At 39.3% G+C, this 16,686-nt stretch overlaps 1 protein-coding gene across 6 annotated transcripts in view; it reads left to right on the top strand.

Annotated features, from left to right (window-relative positions):
* The window catches only part of LOC117881426 (uncharacterized oxidoreductase ZK1290.5-like), an 81,124-nt gene that overhangs the window by 204 nt on the left and 64,234 nt on the right, over nt 1-16,686 (top strand). The window lies entirely within an intron of this gene.

Below are 16,686 nucleotides of genomic sequence, written 5' to 3'. Positions count from 1 at the left end.
AGCCCCGTGCCCGTGTCACTGCCCCAGCGCCGTGTCCCTACCACACTCCAGCCCAGTGCCTGTGTGATTGCTCTGCCTGTAGCACATCGTGGCCCCAGCCTGCTGCCCACTGCCTGTGTCACTGCCCTGCACCAGCAATCCCACATCATAGCACAGCCCAGTGCCCGTGTCACTGCCCTGCACCAGCAATCCCACATCATAGCACAGCCCGGTGCCCGTGTCGCTGCCCTGCACCAGCAATCCCACATCACAGCACAGCCCGGTACCCGTGTCACTGCCCTGCCTCACACCACACACCAGCCCACTGTTGCAACTGGGCTGCTTTCTGTGCGAAGCTGTAGAGTATCACAGGCACAGGCCTTATTTAAATATGCACCCTTCTCTTCTCATAGAGGGAGACTACCACTGCATGAATATGTCCCTGCTTTCCTACCAGCCCTTTCTTTCTCCAGAAGTGAGGACTGTAAACTCTGCCTATAGGTAACCACCATGTTCCTCACTGAGGGAGATTTGGGACAGGTCTGAATTTGTGCCAGTTGGAAGAAGTGAGATTTTTGGGGTGAATTTTCAAAAAAGCATCTATGTTCACTTGCAAGTGTGCACCCTTATTTGCACATGCAAATCAGGTAATTGTGTGCATAAATGGCTAGTTGGTTGTGTACCTATTTGCATGTTTGATTACCTGACTTGCACATTCAGTCATTGTAAAGGCACATGCATTGCAGTTTTAGATTTCAGCCCTTCTTGTATAAAAAATTGGCCCTAAATGTCACAGTGAAACACACACAATGAAACCATCTGGCCCCAGCGCAAGATGGCTTTTTAGCATCTGTAAGTTTTTAATTACTATTGTGCAGCACCTATGTACTTATAGATTCTGTATAGGACAATAAACACATTAAATAAAACTAGAACCCATCCACCTCGGCAGAATGAGGGCAAATGTGGAGCAGGTGTGCCTTCTCAGAGGTCTTGTGATTTTACCTTAGGTCTTCCAATATTAGGTGTTTTTCTTAACGCTCCAGTTGCTGGATTCAAAAGTCTCCCCAAGAATCTCAGCTTTCATTTTTTATATAAAGTATAGTAAGTTTCTAGCTCTCATGGCTGCAGGCAAATATTTGAAAATTTGACCTTTGTGTATCCTAAAGGTTCAAACAGCAGAAGGCAAATAACTCATCTACATTTTAAAAATCTCATGATTTTGGGGGAAGGGGTGTGACTCGTGATTTTTCAATGCTTAGGGTTGGCAATACTGTAAGATATCACAAATGTGTAGAGGGTTGACCATTGATATACAATAAACTTATCACTATTTTGATACAAGTATGCTGTTGATACCAATAACACCTAAGGTTACTGCAATAGAAAGAAATAATAAAATATTTCTGTTCTCTTTTTAACTTGGGAACCTTGGCACATTTGACCGAACTTTGTATACAGTGAGTTCCACTGTTTTATTGATGGTCAGTTGCACTTCCTGCCTCAGACCCTAGCAGGATGACATCACTCTCATGTACTGCTCTGGGGAGATCTTCACTCTTCCTTCTCTGTATGCACACTCTGTCCCGGATTCTGTAAAATGGTATTTATTTACTAGTAAGAGCAGTAGCCAAAAGTGAAACTGAAGAGATCTCAGGCAGGTGTATATACAGAGCATATCTTGATTTTTTTCCAGTTTTACTTATTTTATTTCCCACACACACACTATTTTTTTTTTTAACCTCCTGCTTTTTTTTTTTCCAGTGGAGAAAAATTAAGGTGGGAAAGTAAAGAATTGTCCTGTCATTTTGAAACAAAATTTCCAAAAATGCAAATTTTTTTAAAGATGGAATAAACTTCTAATGGAAGAAATATCAACCAGCCCTAATGTTCAGTGTTGCTCTTAGATCATCCCAAAGGAGCTTTCTAATCTTCAGCTGGGGAATGAGAAAGTCACTTACAAAAATTCTAAGATTTAAAAACACCAAAAAACTATGTGGACATACTATTCAAGGGATCCCTTCTATAAGAAAGTTAGATGTTCAAAAATTAGTTAATGGAACAAATTTATGTAGATAATCAGTCCACTGTAGTTTAAGTTGTCATCTTGCTGCTACCACTTTTGGGCCGAAATTTTGCCCCTTCTCTTGAATGGGAGTTTTGTACGCTACTCAGATAGTGGAGTTTGGTCCTTTGCTTTGAGCAACAAATCCTGCAAACCCTTTGTTTATCTAGGGTTTATGCATGTGAGTAAAATTAGGCGCATGCATAAATTTGCAGGCTTGTAAAGAGGGTTCATGAAAATGGAAACAAATATTCTTTGCTGGGTTAAAGTTAGGCTAAATTTTTCAGTGGTTATTTAGTCAGTTTATGAAAACAATGAAGTGGATCACCACATTAAAAAAAGTTACTCACTTTTGTTTATCTGCTTAAAGTACATACACCTCTACCCCGATATAATGTGACCCGATATAACACGAATTCAGATACAACGCAGTAAAGCAGGGCTCCTGTGGGGCGGGGCTGCGCGCTCCAGCGGATCAAAGCAAGTTCGATATAACGCGGTTTCACCTATAACACGGTAAGATTTTTTGGCTCCCGAGGATAGCGTTATATCGGGGTAGAGGTGTAGTCCAAATCCAATTTACGAATACTAGGACCAGGAGCTTTGTGGTAAATATTGTGTCATTGATGGGGAGGGTGTTGCATAATAAAAGTCTGATGAATATATTCTGTAATACAAGCACGGTGTTGCCAACCACAAGTGTTCAAAAATCATGAGTCAGGCCTCCCAAGAGTCACGAGGGAGGCTTAAAAATCACAAGATTTAAAAAAAGAATGGAGGGGTATTTATATTTGCTTTCTGTTTTTGAGTCTTCAGCATTCACATTCTCTAGCTTTTCTCTACAACCATGAGTACTAGAAATTTTTGAAAGCTGAGATTCTCATGTAATCAAATAACTCCAGGAGCTAGGGCTTTAAGAAGAGTACAGAAAATCACAATAGAAGGCAACAGTGCAACCAGTGATTACAAAGGGAGTTCTTGGCCTGATACTACAGTCCTAACACAGATACTGCTGCCAGGCATGAGGGTTCATGCATGGGGATCCATATGCAAAATTGTGGTCACAGGCAAAACTCACATTGAAGTCAATGGGATTTTGGATTGGACTCTCTGTACAGATATTTTTGTTGAAGGCTACTAGATGTCATTTGCTATATTTACAGCCTTGCTTTTTACTTTATCAAACCCGTCTTTGTGCTATAGTAAATTAATGCCTTATTCTGAGACTTTTGGAATTACATATAATACTTTGCAGGATTGAGGCTGCACTGTTCATTCACCCAGTGGGCCAAATACTAATAGTTTATTAATAGTCATATTATGATAAGCGAGTAAATTTGGTTTTTTTATAATAATTGTAATTAATGAAAACATGTTTCTTAAAAAAAAAATAGGAGAATGATAGTGAAAACATATTTTTGTCAATAACAAAATTAAGATCTAAAATATTGATAGCATAGCAAATAATCCGACACTAGGGTTAATAAACCACTTGAGGGAGCTTTGTTTACCGAAAAATGTACAAGGGTAGAAATCTATCTGGACACCGCACAATAGCTGTTTTGATCAAAGCTAGCGATGGGTCAGAGAAACTGCTTCATAAAAATCAGCACAGCTGAGAATACAAACTAACCGGAATATATCCCTGCTATGCCTATTCAGGCATCAGAGTTTCCATAATGTTTGAAAGAAAGGATTTCCCTCTTTCTTATCAGTGAAGCAGAGCAAAGCAGATATTCCTTCCCTCTGTTCTTTGAGAATTAGAGAAAAGGATTTTCTTGTTCATTGAACCGCAGTTGACACATCCTGAAAAAATAAGTTTCTCTTGGATTTGAACATTCTTTTTGGCACCTCCACTGCCCCAATTACATATCTCCCCCTCACAGCCATCAGAATTTGCACCTTGGCTGATGGTTCTGCAGAATGCAAGCATTAAACTGACATGCAGCCTGAACTACCCTCTTATTCCTAAAGATCGTCCCTCCATTAAGTCAGCGTAGCAGCATGTAGGTCGGAGAGCATGAGTAATCCTGTGCTGCAGCTGCCCATGCTGTACATGTTAAGTTGATAAATAAAGGACTTCAATCTTCCTGCCATACAAAAAGAATGAACTTTCCCAGATGGGAGGATGGGGCAAGGATGGGCTGGGACAGAGGCATGGCCAATAGATCCCACAAAGTGGGAGCAAACCAGCCACAGGGTTACTGCAGCCCTGAAACTATAGTAAATGCTGTCTAGTGGCTCTGCTGCTATTCTTCAGTCAGAAGGATTTCTCTCTCCTCCCCCCCAGCCTGGAGGCCTGGAATCTCAGACCTGATTTTTCAAACATTTTTGTTCATGACTATTATTTTTTTGTGCTCATTTTATGGCAAATTATATCTGAGCTCTTGTATGTTGTAAAGCAAACTAGTTAATTTGACCATTTGATTAAGGTCAGATACTCTTTCATGCATCATTTGAAGAGCTTTTATTTTTTTCCTCTTCTCCTTTGTGACCTTTCCAAAAGCCTCTTTCATTTGACAGAATGTTGTAAAACTCAAGTACCTTTTCCAAATCATTCCACATGAAGCATTATTTATTCTACTTTAGTTAAATATTGCAGCTTCTCTGTGATTTAAAAAAAACCCACAAAACCAAAAACACTTGTGTTCTTTGTCTGGGGCACTGGAATCAAGCCAAGCAGAAACCATCAAGTAATTAAGCTGTAAAATAAAAGGGGTTTCCACTTCTCCAATATAGAATAGGAGGTATTAATATTCCAGCACAGTTTCTTTTCAAGTCTGTGAGGCTGATTCATCTTCATCAGTTTTACACTGGTTTTACACACTTCTGACTTCAGTGAAGTTATCCTAGGTTTACACCAGTATAAATGAGGGCAGAATCAGGCCCAATGGCTTCAGAAGCGAGCTATCAGAGACAGCATGTGAAATCCTGGCTCCAGTGAAGTCGAGGGGAGTTTTGCCATTAACTTTAATGGCGTCAGGATTTCACTCAGAATCTTTCTTTTAAACTTTTAGTATTTACTACACAGTGCCAAAAAACATTTTGATACAGCTATAAAATTGTAGCCACTCAGTAGCATTGAGAAAATTATTTTAAAATCACTGAAGTGCTTATCAGTAGTTAAAATATGTATTTCAATCTTTTTGAAATATTTTGCTTATTAAAATCACTTTGTTTTATTATTGTTTAACCTTAGTTTAATAAGGGCTTGAAGCAACTGTCCTTCCTGGCACAGAGAGTGTATGAAGTAACTTATGTAATTCAAATGGCTCGTTTTATTCCCTATGCTTTAGGGTTTTTTTATTTAATTCATAGCATTGTCTTTGATCTGTGAAAGTTGAATTGAAGAATAAGTTCCTAATTACTGAGTTAGAGATTACATTGACAGTACACTAATTCAGATAGTCCTCTTTTGCTGTCAATCACTCCAATGTAATTAGAATATGTAGATTTCTGACTGCCTCAGAAATTATTTCTTCCACCCACCAGCCCCCACTGGAGATTGTAAAACTACAAATTTCTTATCACTGTATTTGGAATTGCTGGTGATTGGGGGAAGAATCTATCTATCTCTAATACTCCCTTGTAGTCTTTTCAAAATAGTTTGGCTTCTTCTATCGTTCAGTAAGAACTAAACAATTGTTTATAGAGCTTCCTAAGTGAAACCACAAGACGGGGACTAACAAAACAGAAAAGCAAGGGGTGACTCTTGATTTACAGTGTTATAACTGTTGTTGTATCTGTGTTGGTCCCACGATATTAGAGAGACAAGGTGGGAAAGGTAATATCTTTTATTGGACCAACTTTTGTTGGTGAGAGAGACAAGCATTAGCTCGAAAGTTTCTCTCTCACCAACAGAAGCTGTACAATAAAAGATATTACCTCACCCACCTTGTCTCTCAACGTTATAAAGGACAACAGAATTTGGGTCTCTGACCTCTTCTTTTCTGTTACTACCTAGATAGAGCATTGTAACCTCACCAGCTATTTTGAGGACCCTATAATGTATAGAAACAATAAGGCAATATTAAAAAGTGCTTAAGTATGCCTCAAAACACTTCAAGCAAAAAAGCATATATTTTATTTATATTTGTGGTCAAGCTGTTATTTCAATGCCTGAAAATACAATGCCTAGCATAGTGGTGCATGCCAGGGGCCTCTAGATGCTGCCACAATACAAATAAATAAATAATATAGTAATATAATAGTAAAGGGTTGTTGGTACCGCCTTAACTGTGCTGGTGTTCAGAGCTTGAAAAAATCGACTCAGTAGTAGAGAGTGGGGAACTTTCCCTGGTGAGTTGGTGCAGGAGGGGTAGATAAGCCAATTTCTGCAGAATTTAAGATTTCATTACAAATAAATTCTAACCCTTCTGGAATTGAATTTTAACCAGTGCAGTGCTGTCTTCATAAGTCTGAGAACAGACAGCTCCATTGTGTCTGCTTCTGCTTAAGCTTTCCTAAACTGCGTAGGGAAATGAACATAGCCTATGGGTCAGTGTGTAACTCTCCAGAATCATGTTAATTGGCAAGCAGCACAGACAGGCACTTGAGTTATTCATGAGGGAGGAGGACCCCAAAACTAGAAGGTGGGGAGGACTTTGGGTATCAAAGACCAATACTTCACTACTCACAACAACCAGGAGACTGGAGGGATAGAAGAGCAGCTGAGGGATGGAGCTTCACATTTTTTAAGACACTTTTTAGCCAGAGGCTGATGTAAAAGACAGAGCCCATAAGTGGGTCCAAGAACATCATTCTGGCAGAAATCCAGCACCTTTCCCATTCACAGCAACAAGAAGTGGTAGAAGAGCTATGTTTTTTTATCACACTGTTCGTGGAGCTTGTTTGTTTCCACCCCATGCCATTTTTTTGTGTTTGCCTCTGGCTAGTTAGGAACCTGGTAAATTTGTCAAGGTCTGATGGTGTTTCTGGAGTAGTAGGAGAGAGAAAATAAATAGTAAGAGAGACAGAACAGGGGTTGAGAGATCACTTTCTGCAACTGATCATTGCCTTTCTGCTGCTATGCTTTCTTTTACCAAAACTGCTCTTGGTCAGGAGGCCACAAGACTTGGGGTGACTGGACATTTTAAAATGCCCGTGAACATTAGTATATATTGACTGCAAGGTGAGCAGCTATGAAAACCTTTACTTGTTTATGTGCTGACTTCAGTATTTAAATCGGCAACTTAAATTGTAGCCATAACCAGGCAAGTGACTATAAAAAAAACCAGCACCTTATTCTGCAGAAGTGATCCCTGTAACTGATTTAGTCTTATCCAGTGACTTGGATAATAAAAAAAAATAAATGTTTTTTATTAAGTTGCACTGATTTCAGCATTCAAGGTTAGGACATACAGTACCATCAATTTGCATTATGACAATTTGCTTATGGCAATATAATATTTCCTGTACTATTCTCTGTTCCCTTCATTAAAATGCTTAATATTTCTGGAGCAATCACTGCTCTTTCACTATAACATCTCAGTCTTGTTCGTGAGAGGTTACAGATAATTCAGAACCTGTTGGTGCATACAAATATTTTAAATTGTACCTTCCAATGTGCATTATCTTGCATGTGTCCACACTATGTCCTGCAGTTTTGTTACCCATTTTTCTAGTTTTGTTAGGTTACTTTTAGAGGTGCTCAGTCCTTTCTAATCTGACCAACATAAGAAAGAAAGGGCCTCCTCCTGCTCCCACTGAAATCAATGGAAGTGGCAGCAGGATTGGGCTCTAATTTTGTGTCATCCACAATTTTGCCATGCTGCTTTTTGCACCTCTTTCAGATCAAGAAATTTATGGAACATTGGTCCTGGTACCAAGCTCTATGGCATACTTCCCTATTAATCTTATTCCATACTGAGAATTGGCTGTTTATTCCTTCTCTTTGTTTTCTATCTCAACTAGTTTTTTGTTGTAATCTTGACAGAATTTTACTTCTCACCCTTGGTTACCATGTTTCCTTAATAGCCTCTTGTGATGAACTAAATGCCATGTCTACAAATCACTCTCTCTCTCTCTCTCTCTCTCTCATTCATCCATCAGTTCAGTAGCTCTGACCTAGAGAAGCTGTAATTGATCCTTGAGGCCCTCCAAATACTTCACTTGCTACATACATTCAAAACATGGCCACCCTCCAGGCAGCAGTATATTTGCACTCAGGCAACAGAATGAGCATGCTATTATATCCTGACTAAACTGTTGGCCTGGTCCCTCCATTACTTCCCCCTGATTTCACCCGGTTCCAACTTGGTGGTTATTTACTTTACTTTAAAAACTTGCTAAACACCAATCTAACTTATTTTAAAGGGTACCTGCAAATGGGGGAAAAAAGTGCACCTTTTTTGCTACCATTTATAAATAAAGCAGGCATGAAGGGTCTTGTATTTTGGGGGAGAAGTTGGGAGAATTAACAGTATGTATGAAATGGAGGCCTAAATATTTGTACCAAGTTCATTCTAGTGCCAAGAATTTCTGTGCAGGTGTGACCCTCTCCCCAGGTGAATTCTACGAACTCTTGATTGATTGCAGCCGTATTCCCATACCCGTGTTCTGAAGAAAAAGGTTTATGAAAAACCCACGAGGCCTCCTAGAACTCTCAAAGCCAAATTCCATCCTCAATTGCATTTCCATTTGGATTAGAGTATGTGGTGTGAGTGCTGCCACCTAGCGGGGAGTAAGAGGAAAGGGAAATAGTATAAAAGTACCATTGCTCTCATTTTGGGGAGGGGAAAACTCTATAAAAAGGTACTTCCTTTCAGAACAGATCCTCTTGTGCTATTGCCACATGACATTGTTTGTTTTACAAAGACTGGCTCACGTGGATTAAGTTAACCAGCTTACTCTCATGCTGGCTTCTCTGGCACTTCTTGTTCATGTGACACGGACACAAATTGTGTCACTGGTACTCATCCATACAGTAAGAGGACAGTAAGAATTCTACACCCTCACTCAGTGGGGAAGTAATTCTCACTTGAATGAAACATAGCACCAGTAAATAGTCAGTTTCCATTGCCCAAGATTAGTTAAGTCCAAAAAGTAAACAGTTAACATTAATAATGAAAAGTAAATTCAATTTTTAAAACAATCACTTCCAGGGATGGTCTAGACAGTATTTGGTCCTGCCATGCGGGCAGGGGACTGGACTCGATGACCTCTCGAGGTCCCTTTCAGTCCTATAATCTATGAATCTATGAATAATCAAAAATGTTATTAATATAGATGAAGACATTTTAAATATGTGATTTTTAACCTAATAGTGGTAATTTTAACTGAAAGTAGTTTTGTATAATATAAAAATCCAGTTTGTATTTTCTTTCTTTGACAATTTTCTTACATAAAAGAAATAATATAAAGCAATCTCCAGATAGGCAATGGAGTGGTAAGAATTAAATATAACAACTTTGAAATGAATGGTAAAACAAACCAAGTATATTTAATTTTAGTCGTTCACTGTGCTTTTATGATGTACAAAGATGTTTTAAAACTTTTTGTTTAAAAAAGTGTTTTTCTGCCTGTGACGTACCCCTGGTGTTATCTGGACTGGTTATCTGCTAGGTCACTCCGATCCTCGACTCTGGAACCCAGCCTTACCCTGCACTGCTGTGAGAACCCCCACTCCGGGGCAGTTCACGCACAGCCTCTAGCATGTAAGCTGCTCCCAGTTACGTGAGTAAGCATTTTTGGCCAGCCGCTGCTTGGATTGTGCAACCAAAGGACACTAGCCAATATCTCTGGTCCCAGAAACAACCCTATGAACTTGCATCTTGCAGTGTCCAGTTATGCCTGCTGGACGCTGCAAACTTATATGAGTTCGTCAATTTAACAAAGAAATTGATATATACCAGGCTTGTTATCCCAAGGGGAGTCTCTGACACGCTTCAAACCAAACGCACTGCTTCAGGTAGAATAAACAAACAAATTTATTAACTACAAAAGATAGATTTTAAGTGATTATAAGTCAAAGCACAAGTCGGATTTGGTCAAATGAAATAAAAGCAAAACGCATTCTAAGCTAATGTTAACACTTTCAGTGCCCTTACAAACTTAGATGCTTCTCGCCACAGGCTGGCTGGTTGCCCTTCAGCCAGGCTCTCCCCTTTGATCAGTGCTTTAGTCACTTGGTGGTGGTGTCTGTAGATGGAGGTGGAAGAGAGAGCCAGCAGGGCAAACGTCTCTCCCTTTTATCATGTTCTTTCTTCCTTCTTGGCTGTGCCTCCCCGCCCTCTTTAGGATAAGGTGAGCATTACTTCATCATAGTCCCAACTGACCAAGGGAAGGGAGGTGACTCACTCGAAAGTCCAACAGATCCTTTGTTGCTGCCTAGGCCAGTGTCCTTTGTTCCTGTGAGGCTGGGCTGGGTTTGTCCCATACGTGCCCTGATGAGGTGTGAACTGCTCCTCTGTTCCTGGAGAGTTTTGCCTGGGCATTTTTTTAAGCCATGAGGACACATTTTCAGCTTCATAATTATATACATGAAATTACAACCTATAACATTACTATAACAACAATGATCAGTGCATCATGAGCCTTTCAAAGACACCCGACATTACAAACTTTGCATTGGATACCACACAATCGTATAAGGATGAACATGGGGGTGCAGTGTGTTCCCCTGAGGTACAGAATGTCACACTGCTCCACCCCCGTTTTTCACCTTTTGAATATCATGTTTGGCACATAAAGCCCCTGCTTCCTTCTTTGCCAGAGGTCCTTGGCAAGTTCTTTGGAAGAGGTGAATAGTGATGTCACATGAGGCTGTAACCTAAGCTGCAGCAGTCTCTCATCTATCTCCCTCCCCCCACCCCCACAACTGAGATAGAAGGGGTGCTGATTCATAGACTTTCTTCAGGTCCTCTAATATTCTTGCCAAGGACCTCCAGCAAAGAGAGTGATATGAAGACCTGATTATGCAGAACATAAGCAAGAGGAAAAACAACAGGATAAAATGGTTATTTGCAAATCATCTTTGAGGTAGTCTTTATACGTTATAAAGAAACAGAGAAGAAACGTGTTTTTTTTTGTTTTTTTTTTTTTTGCTGTTCACTTTTACAGAAGTTTCATATACCGTATGCTCAGTTCCCTGTACTCAGTGCATGAAAGGAAGTCCTTTGCATTCTAGTACATAATTATATTCTAAGGCTGTATGTAATAGGAAGTATGACAAATGTTGTTGGTCTCAGAGACATTGAGAATGTATCTTTTCATTTTCCTATTTGAAACTAAAAACAAATCACATTTAATCAGAAGGGTAACTTATTGTCAAACTTTAATGCTCAGTTTTAAGCCTCAGTGTTGCAAACAGATGTGCTGATGCAGACCTTTGCCCCAAACACACTAACTCCAGTGGACCTCAGCAGGATTCCATGTGAGTCTAAGAGCCTGCATCACTGCATCCGTTTGCAGGATTAGGATCTCTGCCTTGTTTCAGCAAAGTATTTAAGCACATCCTAACTTTAAGCACATGTAGTAGTAGTCTCATTGGCTTCAGGGGCACTACTGTTGTGGTTAAAGTTTAGGCACAAGCTTTAGTACCTTGCTGAACTGGGGTCTAAACCAGTAATAGCTCTCAAGTATACTATGATGATAATTATTGTAGCTATGTTTTCAGCTCCTAAGGTATCTAGATAGATTATCATTGTAGATTTTAACTCTCTTTGTATGAAGGTATTTTAAATGTTAGTTTTGTAATTATTGACCTCATAGTAAGTTAACTCTTTTTCCTGCACCTGTTTAATATATTTAAAAATATTACCTTCTTTCCCGTAGCTGCATAACTATAAATTATTACATTGAACCTTTTATGCAAATATTAAGTCCCTAGTTTATACAGTAAAATGGTTAGTCTCATACAAAGTTTATTTCTGCTGGGAAAATTTGTTCTCAAAGGTAATCATCTCCTTTTGATAGATCACATTTGCCTCATACCTTTATGTGCAACGCAAAAAAAAAAAAAAAGGCACAAGCCTCATTTATTAGGAGAAGGATTCCAAAATCTAATATTGTTGATCAACAGTTAATCTTTTTTAATTTACTTGGTAACAGCTTATATAAGTTTATTACAAGATCTTCATCAGAGTAATACAAGTTGATTTATTAAAAACCTAAAATAAGGTATCAGAGGAAAAAAAGAACATTAATGTTATTTGTGTTCAGTTTACTTACTGTTAATTTATACTTTTTGCCAGTGTGCTGCACATATCATCCTTATCAGTTATGAAGTTAAAGTTCCATCAAGGTATAATAAGCACTGGAAGTAATTTCAATTGAGTTAACAAAAGGGACAAAATGAAAATCATTTAAAACTGGCTCACACCAGCAATTCTTCGTGCACTATTAACTGCTAAGATCTAGTCACAAAACATTATTCCGAGAAGAAAAGGTTTAGTGAACCCTAGAAATTGGATTTGATTTATGCCAGAAAATCTGCCTTTTCACTGTTTGAGATTTCTATGGAAGAAAGCCACAGTCTTTTACCAAATGGTTTCTAAGGAAACATCTTATAGCAGAGCATCTGAAAACAATTTGGTTGTTAATGAGAAATAGTTCTCATGATGGTGGGAAAGTGTTGAGTGAAAGAAAAGGCTGCAAGATTTGGCAGTCTGTCCATAAAGGCATTTAAATAAATGTGTGCGGCAGTTCATCTTATGAAATTTCTACATGGATTACACATTCATAGCCTGCCTTTCAAATGTCCAGGTTCAATTTCAGAGCTGTTCTTCTATATAGATACAAAGAGGTTATGAGCAATAGGTAGAAACATTTGTATATGAAAGCTGGATACTTCAAATAGCATATCAGAGCCCATGTCACCCTGCAGCAGAGGTCTTTGCTTGCTCTGGGTCACACTGTGACTTTTAAAAACAGAACTGCGTTAGTGGGTTGGCAGTTGCTGAGTAGCGTCCAGTGACAGTGAGTGGAGGCATTCTTCCTGAAGAATGCTGAGGCATACAGGGCCTCTGTGGTTGCTATGGGGAGTACTCTCAGAAGTGGCTTTTATATGTCCTTTTCAAAAGTCCTGATTAGAGAAATGCTAGCTGATATGCAGAGCAAGGGCTGAATCTTGTAGTAGAACATCGGAGGGCAAATCCACACTACAGTGCTACATTAGCGCAACTGCACCGATGCACCGTTGTAGCACATCTGGTGAAGATGCGCTATTCCAACGGGATATTCCAGCATAATTACTCCACCTCCACAAGAGGCAGAAACTATGTTGGCGGGAGAGCATCTTCCGCCGACATAGCGCCAGTGGAGACAGCGCTTAAGTTGATGTAACTTGTGTCGCTCAGGTGGATGTCTTTTTCACACCCCCGAGTGATATAAATTGCATCTTAAGTGGTAGTGTAGACCAGCCCGCAGAGTCCTTATCCTACCCTGCCCAGCCACGCCCTGGGGTCTGGAGTGCCTCTGTCAACAATGGCTTGCTTCCCCCCTCCCCCACACCCTTTGCCCCATTGCTCTCAGGAAGCATAAACAGCAGCATTCTGGCTTCCCCCAGCATGGATACACAAAAAGTGGGAAAAGGGTCCTTCCTTCTTCCGCATTAGCACAGCTAGAATCGAACTGCTTTTTGCTTTTCAGTGGCTGAGTGAAGTTGTAGAGAAGCTCTGTTGCTTCCTTTTATTCCTCCTTATATGCAAGTCTACCAGATTATTTTAACTTGGGCTCCAGAGGAGGACAACATGCTAGAATACATCTATGCACTCAACAGTAAATGAAATCCCGCAAACAGAGCTGAAAAAAATATAGATATGTAAAATTCCTCTTCCTTAAGTTCTCCCACAGGTGAAAGTAAGTTCAGGTTGGTTTCTCTAGTTACATTTTACATATTTCTTCATTGTTCCTTAAGAGAAATACTTTTCTCTAAAGAGTTTTAGATTAAAAAAAGGTTGGCTTCCAATAAGACCACAACTATCCTTGGAAATGGTATTGAAAACCATTTTTATTAAATCATTTTAATTACCACTTCAGGGGCAATCATTGCTGAAAACCATTGTGAGCAAAGGCTTGGTGTCCTTGGGTGAAATCCCACACTGTTTTCAGTAGGGCAGGATTTCACCCCTAGTGTAGACAAGACTTTAAACAGCAGCCAGGCTGTAGTGGCAGGTTTTTATGTTGGGAAGTTTGAAATATCTATGCCCACCAACAGAAAATAATATTTATTTTAAACGAGTACAGCAGGAGTTTGGCAAGTTCTCAGGCCCTTAATAAAGTGTAGAGCAAAGTCCACTTGAGTTGCACATAAACATTGATACTGTGCTGATTTTCAAATTAAATGTGTGTGTAGGAAGAGAAGGAAAAAAGTGAATTTTTGAGAAGAAAAAGCATGTGGGGGAGCTCTAGCTGCCCTTCCCTGAAATATTCTCGAAAAAGATGCAGTCTCAATGCCAAAAATCCTCTCCCCAGTGGATTTTATCTTTATCTTAAGTGGAACAATGTAGATTTTCCATGTTGTTTGCGTAAATGCATGGATCAGCTATAAATGAGGCAGTGCCTGTTGTCTCTATGGATAAAAGCTACTGTTTGCGGCACCTCTTCTTTATTTTTTGCCATTTTCTGTCCTGTTTGCCTACTCTGCTCTCTTTTTCCTCTTCCTGTCTCTCCTTCTTCTGGTTCTCTCCTCCTACCTAGTTTCTGACTTCTCAAGCTTCTTCCTTTCTGCACTGCCCTTCCAATCTGTGAATGACACCAGCCATAGATACCCTGATTGTCCATTTCTCTCACAAGTCACCATGTGACTTTATCCACACAGCTCTCTACATGTGGAATACCCTACCAATTGGGATCCACCAAGCCACTGCATTATCTTCATTCAGAACCCTCTTAAGATTAATATCTTTCACAGTGGCCACAACAAGTAAGTAAGCAATAATAATAATTACAATAAAAAAGATGTAATTGGCCATTTGAGATGTGTCCAGGCCTAACTTAAAGTAACTTCAAGGTCTTATTGTTGTAACCCTTGGCTTTCCTCTCCTTATTCCTTTACTACCTTTTGCCTCCACTAGTCACACAGAGAGGAAAAAGGGAGGGAGGCGAGCCCCATTAATGGGGTTTGGCAATGACAGCATATCATCACTTTTATTGCAGGTTGCATAATGCATTGGTATCTTAGTGCTCTATCCTCACAAAAGGGAACTCTCTGCTCAGGAAAAAAAAAAAAAGACTGTAGTTCTGCTGTGCCCGAGTATGCCTCTGATATCTTAACATCTGTTTGGGCTGTGCACTTCTTTTCTTTTAACTGATTTACTTCTGCAGAGTTGGCCAAAGCATTGTCCATATAACACAATCTGACCAGTGTCTTCCCTCATTTATAATATAGAGTTTGTGGCATATAGAGACTGTACACTAAAGCTGGTTTGGAAATGGGGTGGGGGGGAATACATGAAAATGATCAAAAATTTGTTTCCATTTTTTTATTGAAATTTCCCTACAGTTCTACTACAGTCCTATCATTTCCCTGGGTTGCACTTCTGTATTAAAGATGAGAGGAGCTGCAGTTCTCCATTGTACGTATGTTAGCTGCTGCTCTTGGATTTCTGGCAAGTTGTCAATGTATTCCTCACTTGAGCAAAATCTAGATTTATTTGGAACATATATTGAGTCCTAAAATGAGATTAATATAAAAATATTGTGTGAAAATTATATAGAGTGACAATTTCATAACAAAATGAAACTTTCTGAGTCCAGCTGATACATATGAAATCTCTGTGCTGTTCCAAAGCAGATAAGACACAATGAATTACTTATGATGGGATGCTAAATACAGCTTTCATAGTAAGTGACCCTGTTATTGAAACATAAACCATCATATAGCAATAAGAGTGTTTGTGGTTAGTACTGCAGTAGGTGTAGAAAGTTAACATGAGGCTGTCTGGCTCTGTGATAGCATCTTTAGTTACACTTTTTAAACTTTTTTACACTGTGTTAAAAGTAATGCAAAAACAGACATATCACTGTTTAATTTTAATGCAGTTTAATGTAATAAGAATGCTCTGGTTGAGTAATTAATCAGATACCAGATCAGATAACTTCTGATAAATTAGCATGCTCATGGACTCTACATATGCTTTTCTTTCCCATGGTCAGAGTCATGTAAAGACTTACACATGTACGTAGACCCATTGACTTCAAGGACATAAAGTTAGTAATAGTAAAACAAGAGTACCACAGTGGAAAATCAGACCCTATTATTTTAGATATTACAAGGTTATAAATTAATATGAAACTGGATCATTTTTCATATTAGCACACACAGCTTTAGGATCTAGTTCTCCAAGGAAAAAAAGTAGTGCCTGGTACTCCTTTACATTACTATTGACCCAAAGCATCTCTAGCAAAATATCTACAACTTCCAGTGAAGGAGGAGAGAGAAGGGTAAGGGAGCTGCTTGGTAGACCTGCTGAGATTTGGACAGCAAACTCTAGGTGGGGGAAGGGGATGGAGGTTACTTAATTTTTTGCTCTTTAGCATGTTATCCCTCTCATAATTGCTCTTCAGCCTTTACCAACTACATTATAAAAACAGTTCCTCTGGCCACCTGAACTTTGGTGTAGTTGGATTCTTGTGTGGCACTGTTCCTGGAGTGCCAGAGCAAGGGCTCAACTGAACAGACTTTAATGATTGAATTGCTA

This window comes from Trachemys scripta, chromosome 8, assembly GCF_013100865.1.
Source record: "Trachemys scripta elegans isolate TJP31775 chromosome 8, CAS_Tse_1.0, whole genome shotgun sequence".
Lineage (NCBI taxonomy): Eukaryota > Metazoa > Chordata > Testudines > Emydidae > Trachemys > Trachemys scripta.
The sequence above is the reverse complement of the archived record's forward strand: the minus strand, read 5'-3'. Positions and strand labels throughout refer to the sequence as shown.